This window comes from Crocodylus siamensis, chromosome 1 (assembly GCF_052110815.1).
Source record: "Crocodylus siamensis isolate JL-2025a chromosome 1, ASM5211081v1, whole genome shotgun sequence".
Classification (NCBI taxonomy): Eukaryota; Metazoa; Chordata; order Crocodylia; family Crocodylidae; genus Crocodylus; species Crocodylus siamensis.
In genome coordinates this window covers 393678136-393696683 of record NC_143395.1, presented here as the reverse complement: position 1 = coordinate 393696683, position 18548 = coordinate 393678136, and positions in this window count along the sequence as shown.

Sequence of the window (18548 nt, the reverse complement as noted above, 5' to 3'; positions counted from 1 at the left end):
CTTATCAGAAACCTCGCCCGACTCCACTACACAGCCCAGCTCGACGTCAGACTGTTGACAAAGCAGAAACCAGACAAAACAAATGAACCTGAAGGTGTAAAATTGCAGCTAGTTACTCAAGTGACATAAGCCCCTTATCAAGTCATGACAAATAGCAAAAGGAAAAAAAAATCAAACTGAAAAGAATTTTGCATTGGATTATATGGAATATGTCTACGTGTAGAGAGATGGAAATAAGAAATGGAAAACATCTATTAAGTCATCATCTCCCTCCTTCAATGAGTGTAGGATTTTCCCCTACACAGTAGTTTCCAATACATTGTCCAGTTTATTGCCCAGATCCTTCAACAAACATTTAGACAGTGTGACATTAGGATGGTAAATTTTCTCCTCGTCTTAAAATACCTTCTGCTCTCAAAGCTGACTTTAGACAGCCTTGTATGTTACTGCTTCCTTCTCACATTCACTCAGTATATAACTAAAAAGATGACTTTCTAACTACACCCCGTCTTGTGTGGATCATGAGTTAAATTGGGGAAGGATTTCCATCCTATGCATCAAGTCCAGCAATTCCAATTGCTTTGCTTATCCCCTCTCTCTTTGCCACCACTACGCTGCTTCCCCCCACTGGGACCGCCAGCTCCATTCTGTTGTGCGACTCAGGCCCTTCTCCTCACCCTTTTTGATGCCCTCCAGTTCTCTGTCACTTCCCCACTCAGACCCTAGTCATATAGCTGGCAACTAGGGCTGTGCAAAGCTTCAGTCCATGATTCGATACGGCGGAGATTCAGCCTGATGCAGTGGCCAAATCTCCGAATCAAATCAGAGGACCCTTTAATCTCTCTAAATTGATCTGGAACCCTCCAAATCAATTCGGAGAGATTCAGACAGATTCAGTGATTTAGACACAGAGACAGCTTTAAATGCTTTTTCTACATACCTCTAGGTAGCAGGGGCTTGTGATCGCTGTGGTGCAGGGGCAGATGGAGCATCCCACAGAAACATGGGGGGCTCCCCAGTGTACGCGGCAGCAGACCTGGAAGTGGACCAGAAGCACTTCCAGGTCCACCGGGGAGCGTGCTGGGGGGCCCTCCCAGCTTGGCAATTGGTGCCTCCTGGGTCTGGGGGGAGGGCACCCAGGTTCTCTCCACAGCTGACCTCTGGGCCGGAAGGGTGCAGGGGGGCATGTCCGCTCCCCAGCAGACCTGGAAGTGGACCCAAAGTACTTATGGTCCACTTCTGTGTTCGCTGCTGAGCATGCTGAAGAGCCCCCGGGCTGCTGTGAGACACTCCATCTGCCCCAGCACCACAATGATCACAAGCTACACTGCTACCTCAAGGAACATAGAAAAAACTTTTAAAGCTGTGCCCATGTCCAAATCGTTGATTCGCCAAATCAGCATCAAATTGTTGGATTCAGATTTGACCGAATCAATCAGGTACAGTGATCCGAATCAACAGATCAAATCACTATCCCTGATCTGGGCCAAATCTGAATCCAAATCGAATGGGGCCTGTTTCATACACCCCTACTGGCAACTCAATGCATAGGCAAATCACAGGTATGCAATCCTTATAATTGCTCCAATAATTAAAGACCTCCTAGTCTCTTCCCTGCAAAAAATTCCAGCTTTGCATTACTGAGATGTGTAGCATGACTTTCAACAGCTTTGAACAGTTGTATCATCTTGAGGGGAAGATCATCTTCCACTATTAACTATATTTCCACTGATATCCAAAGGGCTTTACATCAGGAGAGGATCTGCTTTGCAGTGTTCAAAACAACATTACAAAGGGATGTTCCTAGGTCTTCCCCAGCTGTTGCTGTGAAAAGCCAAAATTACTACTCTGCATAAAAGCAGAAACTGTGACTTCTAATTATTCTTCAATCTACATTTTAACATCAGTGAATAATTTATATTCCTGCAAGTTTACAATGTAAACTCCTATGGATCCCAGATGTTCTGAAAATAGCTTCCTCCAATTAAAGGAGTAAGTAATGTAACAGCCAGTGTGTTTTTGTACTATTGCTAGAAAATGAAATGAGAAGTAACCCACCATGTGTCAGGCCCTACACTACTGAAACCAAGCCTTTTTAGCTTAAATGGGTAGAAGCCTATGCTTTTTTGAACTAGGATAATTCTTTGCCCATTGCTCCCCTGAAATTGAGTGGCCATAGCATGCAAAGTAGTATAAAACCTACCTAGTGATCTAAGACCTACAAGGTCACACAGTTTTTATAATAAATATAGCTAAGTTAAGTGATGGCAAAGGTGAGGCTGATAATGCTATAAATATTTAATGGAAGAGAATAGTCTGGGACAGTTAGGAAATGGAAACAGTGTTAAGTTATAAAATCATCCTCCAAGGAAAGATTTGGGACAACTAAAGGTAGACTAGTCAGAGCACTAGGACATGGACTCTAGAGGTGCATATACATGAGCAGCAAGGTTGCTTCAATGCACTGTAATTACAGTGTGTCAGAGCAGACTCAATTAATTACTGCACTCCAGCCAGCCTCCACATCTTGTGTATCAGCATCCCTACACTTCAAAATGGCAGCAGGGGCACTTTAACTAAAGCTAGTTTGATGAGCTTAAGATAAAGTGCCCCACCACCATTTTGAAGCACAGGAATGCTGATACATAAGATGTTCCAGATGCTTTAATTAGAGGCTCTTAGAGCCACTTTAATTAAAGCACCCCCCACCTGACACTCCTGGAGAACATTTATAAATGCCTCATAGCATTAATAGGAGGAAGTGTCTCTTCCATCATTAATTCCTGTGATTATTTTAAAGTTATTGTAAGCAGGGTCCCCAGACTTTCAAAGTCCAGAATGAAAACTATCTTCTAAAAACAATTTTTTTTTTGTATTTTAAGTACCTTTTCTATTCCTGTCTCATACTCACCGTTTTTTTTGCTAAAATGAGCAACTGATGTCTTAAATGGGGAAACAGTTTTATTAAGAGAAAAATCTTTTTGTCTTCAGTTAACCTTCCTAAAACAAACTGCTCTTCTTATCTGGGGGCATGTAGTAAGCAAATAAATGTGGTATTTATTCTCCGATGCTGGAAAAGTGTTCTTAAGTAGAACAGCTTAACTGATTCAGACTTTGTTAAAATGTATCTACAGTATAAGGAAAATATAAAAGAACATATCCTTTTCTATTTAAGGGCAATGTCCACAAATAAAAAAGAAATCCTTGTATTTCGAACAGTACCTGCTTGTGGATAAACAGATATACAGATATGGAAAGGGACAGGCTGCAAGACTCTTTCAGTATTTAGGTATGCATGTCATTATTTTGTCACAAACCTTAAACAAAAAACCTTAAAACCTTAAAATAGAACTCAGTTTCTGAAAGATCATTTATAATAGTCAACCTTTGTGTGCATGCAAGACTGGATCCTGCATTCCTTGACACCCAGTTGTTTTCATTTGGGTATTTGGGGTATGCATGGAATACAGGCAAGGATCTTAGAGTATTTCATAAAGATTGTAAGATTATTGTTATTTATACTATAGAAGTTATATCCAATTACTAAAATCTGAGACCCACATGCCCCATACCAGCATGAGTTATGAGCACTCCCACTGCCCCCCACCCTGCACTGCACATCTCTCTCTCCCACCCCCCAGCTGCAACACATACATCGGCATCCTTGCCCCATCCTCAGCTCATCATGCTGTGGGCTCCCCTGGCATCATGCACTGTGCCATGCTATGCTGCCCCCTGGGATGGGGGCAGGATGAGGAAGCCAGAGGAGGGATAGGGATCCCAGAGCCCCCTGATGCTGGGATGATGGGGAAAGTGACAAGTGAGTGGGAGCCTGGGGGTGGCAAAGTAACTGCTTACAGGCTGATTGCATTCTGCAGGCCACCAGACAGACAGGCCACTATTACTGTAGTAGCTAGATGGTAATGCTGAGTTCCAGGCCTTTTGTGCTAAACATGGAGACATGGGAAAGGCACTACCTAGATAGACAAGGTAGATAGTCAATATTGGGAATAACCAAATGTATGCTTGGAGCATATTCCAAAAAGGAGGAACGGCTGCTTCAGAGCACATAGCAGCTGTTAGGTTGTAACTGCTATGTGTGCATTGGCCACAGTAAACTAAATTGCCCCAACTTCAACCTTGGATTAATCAGGGTTAAAGTTGGAGAGGTTTTGCCATAACTGTGTCACTACATGTTTATGCACACACAGTGTAACAGCACTTTGGAGCTGCTATTCCGCTTTTTCTCTCCAGCTGAGATTGCTCCAAGTGTATGTGTATCCATACCATTATTCCCCCTGGACCTGATTCCATTCAGAACTCTTGATCAGATCTATATGGACTTAATATTAAGCATCAGTAAAGAATGTTATTGTTACTTATTTCCCATAAGAAGAGAAGTCTTCAGCTTGTATCTGAGTAGTGCAAAGCACAAAACACTATCCGCGTGCTCCCAGGTTATGACACATGATACCCCCATCAATACTAAAAACATTGAATGAAATTGTCTCCTGGGCAAAAAGAAGAAAAATGTGGCTTCAGTACATGCAGAGTGGCTTCCAGGCCTGATGCTGGCACTTTGCACAGGCATACATTTCTCTAGCCCCAACGTGAAACATTTGGCAGGTGTGCAAGACTCAAGATCACTGTTCAGTATGCTAACAAACAAGGACCATATGATTTCTTTAATTCTAGTACACTGGGGGGCATGGGGTGAGCCTGTTAGATCGGTGGGCATTGTCAAAGAGAGAGGAAAGGTTTGAACTGGTGTCACATTTTTTCCCAGAAGAAAAACAGCAACAAAGAGATGGGCAGGACTGAGCTACAAACCAGGACTGGTCAGCACTAATTATTTGGAAACAGAGACCTTGCCAGAAAAGTGGTTTCACAATAAGTACAACCATTACAACTAATTGCAACTGTCATTTATTGACTTCTACTGGTGACAAAAATAGCATTGTCCAGTGTATTTTTTCCCATTTTTACAGTTACTGATCCATGACCCTAAATAAGCAGACAGTGACGTTTAGAAAGAAAAAAAAGAAAACTTAACCAAAGTGAATAGGCCACTTTGTCAATCGCATGTACTACAAGTTCTGTTTAAACCATAATCTTCATTAACACTTAGAGACAGCTTGCCACAATCAAAGTCACAGTGTTTCACAGTGCTCCTATGAAGAAAAAAAGTATTAGAAGAGCCATTTTGTAGTGAGCATTGGAATGGTTAAATAATTTATCCAAAGTCACGCATATATATACACACACACAAGACCTGCAACTAAAACAATACAGGTGGATTCCTGTACCTATATGACTTCATCGGGGCTTTACCCATATGGATCAAGTTACAGATGAGGCCAAGGAAATTTGGCAATAGTACCCACAAGTCTTGGTGTTCCATACTTATGGTCTAACCACTACTCCATAATTCAATTTCCACATAGTTGCCACACAACAGTAAGTGAGCAACTATTGCTCTTCTGCTTTCGCAACAAACATACCATATTATGCTAACAATGCAATCAGTTGTCTGTGTGTTCAACAATTACTGCACATACATATAGAGTATGTACAAAGCAGTTCTAGAACCCTTAGGTTTGATATATTTAAAGGGTTCATTTGTTGTGCATGTTGGATGAGAGTTGCACAATATATAGCTTGCACTAAAGACCCAAAGAACATATTTATTTAATTATTTATTTTGACTTTATTAGATTTCTTTGCTGCCTTTCTCAAAAAAGGCTCAGTGCAGCTAACAATAAAAGATTAAATAATTTATAAAAACAGAATAAAATATTAAAATGATGAAGTATAACAAAACAAATTCTCAACTATCCCAAATTAAAAAATAATCGACTTACCTTCCTGCTTTCTTAAATTTCAAGGACCATCTACATGTTCATTAACACGCTTTTCCTGCTGTGCATTAAGTTTAGTACCTCTAATGTGTGTGGGTGCCTGTAGCCATGCTGGGAGTCTGCTCTGACATGCTGTAATTAGAGTGTTGGGGCAGACTTGATTAATTGACTCTGCTGGAGCGCGCTAATTAGCATGCTCCAGCCGCTCTCTACATCTAGTATATAAGCATCCTTGCACTTCAGAAATGGTGGTAGGGCACTTTAATTAAAGCTCATTGAATGAGCTGTGGTTAAAGTGCCCCCACCACCATTTTTGAAGCGCAGAGATGCTGATACACGAGAATCTGTGGGAGAGCCACTCTAATTAAAGTGTCCTCCCTCACCCTCAGAGAATGTGTAGAAACGCCTGGAAGTGCCAACTAAATATGCATTAGGTTGCCCTAATGCATAGTAGTGAAAGCACACTTTTTTTTAGTGATGCTTAATGTGCAGTAGCCTAATTTTACTGTGCATCAGTGTAACTAGCACAGTTCTTGCCATGACGCTATAATGACCAGTAAAATAGGCTACTGCACATTAAAGCACTGATGTGCCCAAAACATACTTACTCTCTCTCACAGGGGACTACTGGCTGTCCCTGTACACCCAATCCCACTCCCCCTTCCTCATATGCAGGGGAATGCCCTCACTGCTCCATTAATGTTCCTCCCAAGCCTTGACCTCCAGATTCATATGCATTGATCCATGAAAGAAACAGACCAAACCAACAAGAAAAAGATGAGTTTAATTTACTTCAGCCACCATATTTTAAGATGATAGAAATATTTTTCTTTTTTCATTCTAATTCATACTCTTTTGAAAAATACATGTAAAAATTATTGGAAACCAGCCACTTTGTGGTCCATCCCACTGCAGCCAACATTCCTTCAAAATGGAAAATAAATGATTTGGGGTTTTTTAATCAGAGATTTTTGGATTTTTTAACAGAGAAAACCAGGATCCCTACTGATAACACTCAACGACACCTTGTCTCAGGGCAAAGTCCACAAGGATGTCCCATCTAGATGCTAGATCCTGAAATTCTTTCAGACTCCAATCCTCCCATTGACTTCTATGAAAGTTTTGAAGGCCACAGATAATTAAAAATAATTTCAAAAGCTTCTATTAAATTGCACTCAAATTGACAAGAAAGGAAATTGTCATTGAACTTTATCCACAGGTGACTGCCCTTCAACCAGATCAGCTGGGAAAAAGTATCCATTGAGGGGGAAGGTTACTGTAAATATTTGTTTTTAGGAATACTGAGAAGCATTTTTTAAGCACTGAAGCAAAATGTTTTAAGCTCTGTTTTTAGCTTGCCAACCGCACTGGTTTTGTTTATACAGCTGTTATTGCCTCTCCAGTCAATTACAAAATCTCTTGAGGAGATTTTAAAGGAAGCCTGATGCATACAGTTTTTATTGGAAAAAACTATAAAATTATAAAGTAATAAACTTGCCATTTAAGATTTGAATGACTAATAAATTATTGTCCAAATCAGTATAAAAGAAAAATCCTTTACCAGGATGTCTAGCATAAATGTTTTCAGGCTGCAAAGAGTATCTTTATCAAAAGTGTCAAAAATAAATATTCAATATTTTTGTATCACAGAGAAATCATACGGAAGTTTTCTCTGCCCCCACCCTTCACATTGTGAATATTAGTTATTGAGAATATGCATATAAACAACTCTTCCAAGTTTCGAAGCACTGTATATTTCAGAGCAGAAAGCTGAAGGAGCACAACAGAAATCTTGAACTTTGGACAAATCATTCATGTAATTTAGTTACTGGTTTTATGTTCACATCTAAGAGAATCAGGGCCCCTTTGCTCATGCAGGCACAATGGGATAGGCACAATGGGATGCACTATCCACACAATCACACTTCCTTTTGTGCCACATGTGCTTAGCAATAGGTATTATTATGAGATTGTGCATTAGATCTCATCACATCTTATTGCCAGTGCAGGGGGAGCCTGATCCCAGGCTCCCCCTGCACTGGCAAGAAGCAAGCTCCCATAACTGGGAGCCCTCAGCTGGACACACTCCATACCCCCACGGCTGGGAGAGGAACCTGCTGCGATCTCCCAGCCCTGGGGTTGTGTGAAGCTCCCAGGGCTGAGAGACCAAAGCAGCTGCAGTCTTCCAGCCCCAGGGCTTTGACACACTCCCAGAGCTGGAAGACTGGCAGCTGTGATCTTCCAGCTCCTGTGGCTTCACACACCCTGGGGACTAGGAGATTGCAGCTGTACCCAACAAATGTCAAGACCCAGCTGGGTCCCAGCACTAGGAGATGCGCTGCCACGACCCAGCATCCGCAGCTCCAGGACTCTGGGTCCCAGCACCTGGGGGGCACTGCCAGGGCTGAGAGTCCTTTCAGTGCAGGACTCCCAGCTGACAGGGCTCAGCTGACTGGGCAGGGCTCCCAGCCACAGGCCCTATTACACCTGTAAATTAAAGCCAGATGCCAACCAGCTACAAAGCTAGTACACATTTTCAAAGTCTAACTTTTTAGCTGGTTGGAGCTTTTTATGGTGTGATAGGTACTTTGCATGTGTAGCTAGTTTCAGTTAATCGTGCAATTAACCAGCTTATTATTCAGTACCTGTAACATGTAGAGGGGGCTAGTTATGGGTCTGCTTTCCCCTTTGCTAGACATGTACCAACCCACAACAGAGACACTGCCTGATCTCCAGGTCAGTGCTTATACATTGACAGGTTACACTGTTGCTCTGTGGGGTCAGGCCAACGCTCAGGATCTCAATATCGCACTGTTAGACAGGAGGGTGTGGTGTACAATTGCACATACACACACACAAAAGCCAATTAGGCACACATACACGCTCAAGGTGCATACACCCCCACCAGGCGCGCGCACACACACACACACACACACACACACACACACACACTGCCAACTCAGGCACATACACATCCAAAATTACCAGCCTAGGCACATGCATACCTATCACCAATTCAAGCATATACATGCGCTAATGATAATGACATGAAATCATACACAATACACACATACATACACATACACACACAGGAAAAAAACTGACTCAGGTGACAGTGTGTATGTGTATTGGTGCCGGTGGTATCTATGCTTGAGGTGCTTGGTAACTAAAGAGCAAGTGGCAGAGATCAGGGGAAAGGGCAGTGGAGATGGAGCAATAGCAAAGAAACAGGGATTTGCAGGCAGAGAGGAGCTCAAGATGGCTGGAGCCGCAGGAACATGGGACAGGTGTTGGAGGTGGTAGTGAGCCAGAAGCAGGAGAGCAAGAAATGAGACAGAAGTTAGAGGGGCGAGGAGCAGAGATTGGAGCAGGGCCGGAACCGCAGTAAAGCAAAACCCAGCTCAGGGTTCAAATAACAGTTTTTTTATTAAATGAACATTGTACTGTCCAGCTTGATTCCCACACACACTCACAATGGCAGCAGGAGAAAGAGACTCAGTGGACTTCAGAGACTTCCCAGGTAGGGAAGAGAAGCAGAGTCCAAGTCCTTGGTTGAAGAGAAGATGTGGGTGATAGCTACCTATCCAGGCTGGGAGTGGGTCCTCGATGGCCAGTTAGGGACTTTCTCCAGCATGTGTTGTCCGGGGTGGGTGGGGGTAGTCGCTGGCAGGGCCTCTGGGTTGATAGGCAGCGCAACGTGGAGCACGTCTGGTCCAGGTGAAGATGGCATCCCAAGGAGTCAGTCTTCACTGCCCCATTTTATGGGGCAGACTACCTATAATCTCCTATGGGGAGGGCATGACCAGGCAAGTCAGCCCTGTTGCAGAGGGTTCCAGATGTTCCTAATGAGCATGTGCAGCTTCGGCACAATAGTATGTTGGGCCATCTTTTGTTTCTTGAATGCTGAGGGTGGTTCTGGCTGGGCCTTTGGTCGAGGTATTGGTTTTGATGCTGGGATGATTTAGTAGGGGGTTCTGCTATCATTGTGTTTCACTCATCCATTCGCTCTTTTGTTTCAGGCATTCAAGGAAAACCAATTTACGTGGGAGAGGTTACAGAATTGTAACATACTTACACAACAGGGAATGGGGACAAGACGAGAACAAGATGGGAATGGATACTTGACATCACTTTACAGACACAGGCCTAAACCATACAATATTAATATGAAACAATAAAAAGCAATGCACAAATGATAGGAATACAATATAATACAATATAAAACAGTAAAAATCAATACAAACTTAACAGAACACTATTTACAATATATAAAAAAGGGGCTTATTACAATAATCATATACAAGAACTTAGCTTACCTAGTACTACTTGTAATCACTTACAAGGGATAAAGAGGGCAGAGAGAAAGTCAGAAATGGTTGGGGAAGGGGAAGGAATGTATTTTTAAATTAAAAAAAAGAAAAAATGGGGATTTTGCTACAACGTAAGTACTACGCTGGTTACTATGAAAAAACTGTGGTATTAAAAACTGAATAAAATAGAATTCTAGCCTGAAGGAAACACATCACCATAGAACCTTGTCAGCATCTTCAGAAGCAGCATCAATCCAGTCTGGAAGATCCGGCCAGTGTTAACTGTCCTACTCATGTACTTTATAACGTTCTATGAAGCACCATGCACACATGCTGCACAGTGCTTAGGCAAGTCATGGTTTCTGCCACATGCAACTAGTGTCAACAAAGTATATTTGGGGAGATAAATATGTACTGGTTTCCTTTCCTTTTCCGCTTTTTTTATTTCCATTTGTGCTTCTTCCCTACACAACCCTCCCCACTACACACTTCACTTTCAGAATATGATCAGGAAGTACATTCATTTGTTCTCCACAGGCCATTGGTATGCAAAGAACAGCAAGTTCAGTGATGAATACATGGAAAAGATTTCAGAAGAAAGTTTAAGAGGCTTTGCTCCCCAATATAGTTCCTCAATAAAATACACTCATTTTCTCCTTTTATATGGTTTTAATAGGAATGAATAGGATACCTGAAATGTAAATAGCAGTGATGTACTGATATTACTTCAGCATTTATTTATGTGTCCTTAAAGACGAATATTTCTCTGTATTTCTCAGTAACAGTATTTGCTAAGAAGTTGGATCAAATCTCCCTGAGGCCATGGCATTTCAAAGTGTTTTTTCTTGAAACTGAAAGTATAAAGATGTGACATTTTACCTCTTCCTCAGCAGGCAGTCATTTCAGTTCAATAGCGATGATCATCTACTGGTGATTAGTTAGTGGGGTCAAAGTACTATAGAAACATTGTTTGGAATAATGTTATTAATCACATACGATCATCTTCTGAAATGCTAGTTAACTTCCCTTTGTCTTCAGGGAGAACATAGTCCCTCATGCCAGTATAGGTGTAAAGCAGCTATCCCCAAAATTGGCCAAATTCATGGACAGTAGCAGCAAACAAATTAAAGGCTAAAGGACAGCAAAACTGAATTGGTTACAGCAGCTTAAAAACTGTACTATAAATGTGACTTTCCCTTCACTTCCTTGGTATCTGACATTCCCCTTAAAGGACTCTTCACTGAAAAATGTTTATCATCCTCAGTCCGCATAGACTTGCCTGGGAGTTGAGCTTTAAAGGAAGGCTGGGAGCTTTAAAGGAAGCTGTGAACATTTAAGAGCACATGGCCTCTACAGCAGAAATTACTAAATGTGTCCAATAGACTTTGTAAAGTGCTTTAAAAGAGCAAGTCCTATGAAACAGAATGTTGCTATTCCTAAAATGCAAGCACTTCAGTATAGGGATTGTGTTCCTACGGCATGTAACACAATGGGGCCCCAATCCCGACTGGAACATCTGATTGCTTTTGAATTATGAATAATAATACTTAGCAGATGGAATCATTGCCTGTGTTTCATTATTATAAAAGGGGACATTCATTTCAATATTTTCTCTGCTTGAGAAATCATAAACCAGTTGACTGGAGGATCCATGAAAAAGAAAAGAGTCACATTTGATTACTGTGACAGAGCTAAATACTCCCTTGATTTGTCACCATGCAAAACTCATTAGACCTGAATATGCTTTAAATCAAAGCCAAATCTAGTCCTGGAATGTTTTCAATCATAATAGCATCTTCTCTCAGTCACCTTTGGCTCTCAAGAGATCACAGTGTTAGCACTGACTTGCCAGGGGGAGGCAGGGATTAAAAAGCAGGTGCTGCTGACAGCCATGCAATCACAATTGTGATCATGGCAGTGACTGAAAGTCACCACTGCCCCTGGTTCATATCCTTACACTGCTAATCATAGCCTGATGAAGTTAAGAGGAGTAACTTTATGCCAAAAACCTTTGACCTCAATTGGTCTAATTTTTCTTGGGTTAGATTAGGAAGGTAATTTATAATTCTGTTTATTAGCATATACAACAAATGGATAATCTTTCTACTGAGTCATGGCAAAATATGCATATACGCACAATTTTTTTAATGTCCCTCTTCGAGGGTAAAGCAGATCATTATGAGTGAAAATAAACTGAGACAAATGATTACTGGAAGTTTACAAAGCCAATGCATAAAAGCTTTGCTGTCTCTGTTTCTCTTCACATCAAAGTTATTTACAAAACATGGTTTAGGCAGACAATGAAAGAATTAATGATGAAAAACAGCGGTTTTATCACATAGCAACAGGACTATAAAAATTCCAAATTCTAGTTATTTGTTAAAAAGGATGCTGATAAAGAACATTTAAAAAAAACAACCAATGTCAACAATAGCTTTTAGTTTTATTAAAGTTTTTTTAACAATACCAATCAAAATGTCAAGGCAAGTGATTTTCTATGAAAATTACAATTTTATAAGGAAGCCATATTTTTATATAAAAAGACTCTAAATCAGTGGTCACCAACCAGTCGATTTTGATCAACTGGTCAATCTCAGTCTGTCAGAGGCTCCACAATTGGGAGCGGCAGGATGCACATGGCTGGGCTGAGCCATGCCCCCTGCCACCTGGGATGGTCTGGGTGAGTGGCTTGTCTGGGAGGTGGGGGGCGGCCAGGGACTGGGGGCAGGGCAGGGCAAGGGTGGTAGATCTTCACCATAAAAGTTTGAAGACCGCTGATCTAAATAAAAGATTTTGACTAGTTTTAGATAGGGACCATTTGACATATCTGCTTCCTTCTCCTCTTATCCTAGACTAAACAATGCATGTTGTTTCTATGAAACAAATTATTTCAACTGATTAAAGATCATGTAGGAGTGAATTGTGCCATCTGAATGAGTAGAACCTAAGTAGATGGGTATTCCACATTCAATGCAACTTTGAAAATACTAATGAGGCTCTCTTTTCTCTTTCATTTTTGTCACTCTTCAAAAATTAGTTAGTAATGTTAATTAATAGTGTCTTTGTATCAAAGATAAAAGGTTAGCAACCCACAAATTACAAAGTCAACTGTATGACATTAAATCAAACCAGAATTAATTTGGCATAATGGTAAAATGATCCCCTCATCCTTTAGTTTAGTCCAACTTTAGCATCTTAAACCTGTAGCATCATTTTATGCCTGGAAGCGGACAGCAACACTGCCACTGTCTTTTACCATACAAACGTGCAGAACCCAACTAGGGCTTTGTACTCATGTGGGCCTCAAGGTCCTATTATAACATAAATAAATAATATTAATTCAAAGACTAAGACAGTCGTCACCAACGTTTTTATGTAGATCACCTTTGGCATTTAAAAGCAACCCAAAGATCTACCGTGTACTGCCTCCCCCTCCCCACCCTCAGCAGGTAAGTCTGTGGGGGGGAGGGGAGAGGACAGATTGAAAAAACATTATTTGGGGGCGCACCTCCCCAGCAGGTAAGTCTCACCCAGCCAGAGCTCCACTCACTGTCCCTCACCATAGGGGCCTCAATCTTTCCTCCACCCCTTGCCTCCGGCCCCACAGCCACAGGCAAGCAGGGCCCGTAGTGGGAAGGGGTTAACCCTTCACTGAGTGGGAGGAGGCGGCTGCGTGGAGCCGGGCTGGGTCAAGCCCTGCCCAGGCCCCTACTTTGCCCAGCCCCCCAGGGAGCCACGCGACTGGAGCAGCACAAACAGGCTGCGCAAACAGGCGCGCTTCTCTGCTGGCATGTGACTTAGCATGGAGTTCGCACAGACCCTGCTTGAGAACCCCCCAGGGTAGACAGTCCCAGCCATAGCCAGCCCTTGGGCTCTGCAGCCCCCGCCTCAGGCACCTCAGAAACCGCCACCCAGACAGAGCCCATGGTTCTGGGCTCCACACAGATGGAGCCCCTGGCTCTTGGCTGCGCAGGCTGCCTGTCCCTTTTTCAGGCTCTGGGGCCCGGGAGCATGGCCACCTCCCTGTGTGGGGTCTGCTCCCTTTTGGAGTCTCTCGTGCACCAGCTGAAGGAGCTCCAGGCCACAGTCCAGAGACTGCATGCCATCAGGGACTGTGAGCAGATCAACTCCTACTGCCAGGCTCTTCTCCCCCGGGAACCAGAGGGTAGACCACCATCTCCCTCCAGGACAAAGGAGGACTCTGGCACCTCCCACTCTGTCCAGCCAGGGGCATGGACCAAGGTGGTCAAGGGCCCTAAGGCCCACCGCACCAAGGCCCCTGCCCCGCTGGATCTTAGAAACAGGTACACACCTATTGCTGCTCCAACAGAGCCTGCTGAGTTGCCAGCTCCCACAGGCAACACAGGCTCAACTGCAGTTACTGCCCCTGCTCTCCCCAAGACAAAACATAAGGTGTTTGTTGTGGGAGACTCTATCCTGAGGGGGTCTGAGGGGGCAATCTGCCTCCCCGACCCTTTAGTCTGGGAAGTCTGCTGCTTCCCGGAGTCCACATCCAGGACATTGCAGAGAAGATCCCAAAGCTTCTCCAGTCCACAGACCACTATCCCATGCTCCTTATTCATGTGGGCACCAATGACACGGTTCAGAGAACTCCCAGCCGGGTCATGAGGCAAGCTGATATTGGCAACCAGGGTAAATGACTGGAGACCCTCTGGGTTAAAATCCATGTGGAACATGGTGCAGGGGACACAACAGTGGGAGTCTACTACAGACCTCCCAACCAAAGTCCTGAACTTGACCAGGAGTTCGACTGGGAACTGACTGAGGCCGCATGCTCCAGGACCATGGTTGTCATGGGTGACTTCAATTACCCAGACATCTCATGGGAGGATCACTCAGCAAAATCCGAGCTGTCGCAAAGCTTCCTCTCATGCGTGGATGACCTCTACCTGACCCAAGAAGTCTATGGGCCAACAAGAGGCAAAGCGCTGCTCAACCTGGTATTGGCTACAGGGGATGAACTAATCAGCAACCTAGTGATCGATAGGAAGCTGGGTGACAGCGACCATGAGCTGATCACCTTCACCATCCGCCGTAAAGCTGGCAAGTCAGTCAGCAACACGGAAGTCCTTGACTTCAGAAAAGCCAACTTTGACAAGCTCAGGAGGCTTGTCAGTCAGGCCCTAAGGGACCATGACCCCATGGAGAGGGGAGTTCAAGAAGAGTGGTTGCTTCGCAAGGGAGTGATCCTCAATGCACAAGCTAAGTCTATTCCATCTCGAAAGAAAGGCAGCAAGAAGGCACAGCAGCCCCCCTGGCTCTCCAGGGACCTAGCAAACATCCTAAGGCTAAAAAGAAAAGCCTACAAAGGATGGAGGATGGGATTCACCTCCAAGGAGGATTATTCTGCACTGGTCCGGTCCTGCAGGGAGCAAACCAGGAAAGCCAAGGCTGAAACTGAACTCCAACTAGCTTCAAGCATCAAGGACAATAAAAAGTCAGATATGTGGGGAGCCAGAGGAAAAGCAAGGGCAACATTGGACCCCTGCTGAATCAGATGGGGCAAGTGACAACTGACGCCCAGGAAGAAGCCAACCTATTAAATGGATACTTTGCATCGGTCTTTCATCAATCCCATGGGACACCCATGCCTGCTATGGGACAGGGAGGTCCGGGTGAGGGAGATCCCCTGCCCTCCATTAACGCTGACCTTGTGAAGGAACATCTTGAGAAGCTGAATACCTTCAAGTCAGCCGGCCCTGACAATCTACATCCCAGGGGACTCAAGGAGATGGTGAGCATCATAGCCCAGCCCCTGGCATGGATCTTTGAAAACTCCTGGCACTCTGGTGTAGTGCCCAAAGACTGGAAGAAGGCCAATGTGGTGCCTATCTTCAAGAAAGGGAGGGAAGTGGATCCACTTAATTATAGGCCCATCAGCCTGACTTCTATCCTGGGGAAGATCTTAGAAAAGTTTATTAAAGAGGCCATCCTTAATGGACAGGCTGATGCCAACATCCTAAGGGATAGCCAGCATGGGTTTGTTGCGGGTAGGTCTTGCTTGACCAATCTCATTTCCTTCTACGACCAGGTGACTTATCACCTAGACAAGGGAGAAGACATTGATGTCATATATCTTGACTTCAGAAAAGCCTTCAATCTGGTTCCCATGATCACCTCTTGGTGAAACTGGCCAGTTGTGGCTTTGGGTGCACCGTGATCTGCTGGCTGGGAAATTGGCTCCGTGGTCAGACCCAGAGGGTAGTAATTGATGGCAGTCACTCATCATGGTGTCCTGTGACCAGTGGGGTCCCCCAAGGCTCTGTCCTTGGACCCATATTTCGATGATCTCCCGAGGTCCCTTCCAGCCCTAATGTCTATGAAATCTATGAAATCTATGAAACATCTTCATTAATGATGTGGACATTGGAGTCAGGGGCAGACTGGCCAAGTTTGCCAATGACACCAAACTTTGGGGAAAAGCATCCACACCAGAAGACAGGCGGGTGATCCAGGCTGACCTGGACAGGCTCAGCAAATGGACGGACGAGAACCTGATGGTGTTTAACACCAAAAAATGCAAGGTTCTCCACCTTGGGAGGAAAAACCTGCAGCACCCTTACAGGCTCAACAGTGCTACGTTGGTTAGCACTACAGAAGAAAAAGACTTGGGGGTCATCATTCACCAGAAGATGAACATGAGTCTGCACTGTGATGCTGCTGCTAGTAAAGCAACCAAAAATGCTGGGTTGCATCCATAGATGCTTCTCAAGCAAATCCCAGGACGTCATTCTCCCATTGTACTCAGCCTTGGTGAGGCCGCAGCTGGAATATTGCGTCCAGTTTTGGGCTCCAGAATTCAAAAAGGATGTGGAGAAGCTTGAGAGAGTCCAGAGGAGAGCCACGTGTATGATCAGAGGGCAGGAAAACAAACCTTACGATGACAGGCTGAGAGCCATGGGGCTCTTTAGCCTGGAAAAGCGCAGGCTCAGGGGTGATCTGATGGCCACCTATAAGTTTATCGGGGTGACCACCAGGATTTGGGGGAACGTTTGTTCACCAGAGCACCCCAAGGGATGACGAGGTCAAACAGTCATAAACTACTGTGAGACCGTTTCAGACTGGACATAAGGAAGAATTTCTTTACTGTCCGAGCCCCCAAGGTCTGGAACAGCCTGCCAGCGGAGGTGGTTCAAGCACCTACATTGAACACCTTCAAAACCAAATTGGATGCTTATCTTGCTGGGATCCTATGACCCCAGCTGACTTCCTGCCCTTTGGGCGGGGGGCTGGGCTCAATGATCTTCCGAGGTCCCTTCCAGCTCTAATAGCTATGAAATCTATGAAAATCTATTCCCTCCCTCACAGACTGACCTGCTGTGTTGGGGCACTTGCGTACATGCACATGTGCACTCAGGCCCCCATCCCAACCTCGGACCAACTCTAGGAGGCTCCAAGATCTACCGCAAGAGGCTCTGAGATCTACCGGTGAATCAAGATTCACTGGTTGGTTACCACTGGGCTAAGTAAACTGAGATTAAATGAAATGCTGCTTATACCATACCACCATGAATACATTTACCTCACAGGTAAATAAACCATTTAGAATCTAGGCCTGTAGGACTTCATACTTCTAATGTTTATAAAAAGAAAAATTATAACTGGAAAAATCTTACTTTACTATGCTCATTCTTAAGGATTCTAGGTTATTGTAAATAATTGGAAATACATGTAGGAAATGATATACTAATGATACTGTATTGATTTTTTAGTAATATCAAGAGTAGGCGAAGAGTGAACAATCATTTTTTTTCCATAACAATCACATGTAAATGTGGAAAAAAATCTCACACAATAAGATCAGACAACAAAAAGAGGGAAAAAAATGAAGAGACCCATTTTACCTGTATGTCAAGTTACATATTGGCCATTTGATTTTGGGGGGAATAAAAGCTGTATTTTGCCACACTGGGAACAACACATCTTTTTCATGACATTTGCAGTAAATTTAGTTTCTTGAAACACACTGAATTGAAAATATTCAAGAGAATGTGTATGGATGGGAAGTGGGATAGTTTGGGTCAACTTGCCCACATAGAGTGAATGCCCTAAAGAAAAAGAACAAAAATGTTTTAAGTAATTTGTGACATAAAGAAATAACAGAGCTCCAAGAGTGATGAATGCTCCATTAAGCTTTCCAGACACTAGAACTGCCTGTTGTGCAAGTCCAACTTCAGCATGTCACAATGTCTTACAGCAGAGAAAAAATAACAGAAATAACAGGAAGAAATGATAAATTTCTCATTCAAAGCTGACTTGACAAAAAAGGCATCTGTAACAAATAAAATGCAGGGTACATGATGTGGTACAGTATATACCATTTAAGCAATGTACATGTGTTTTTTATTAAGACCATATA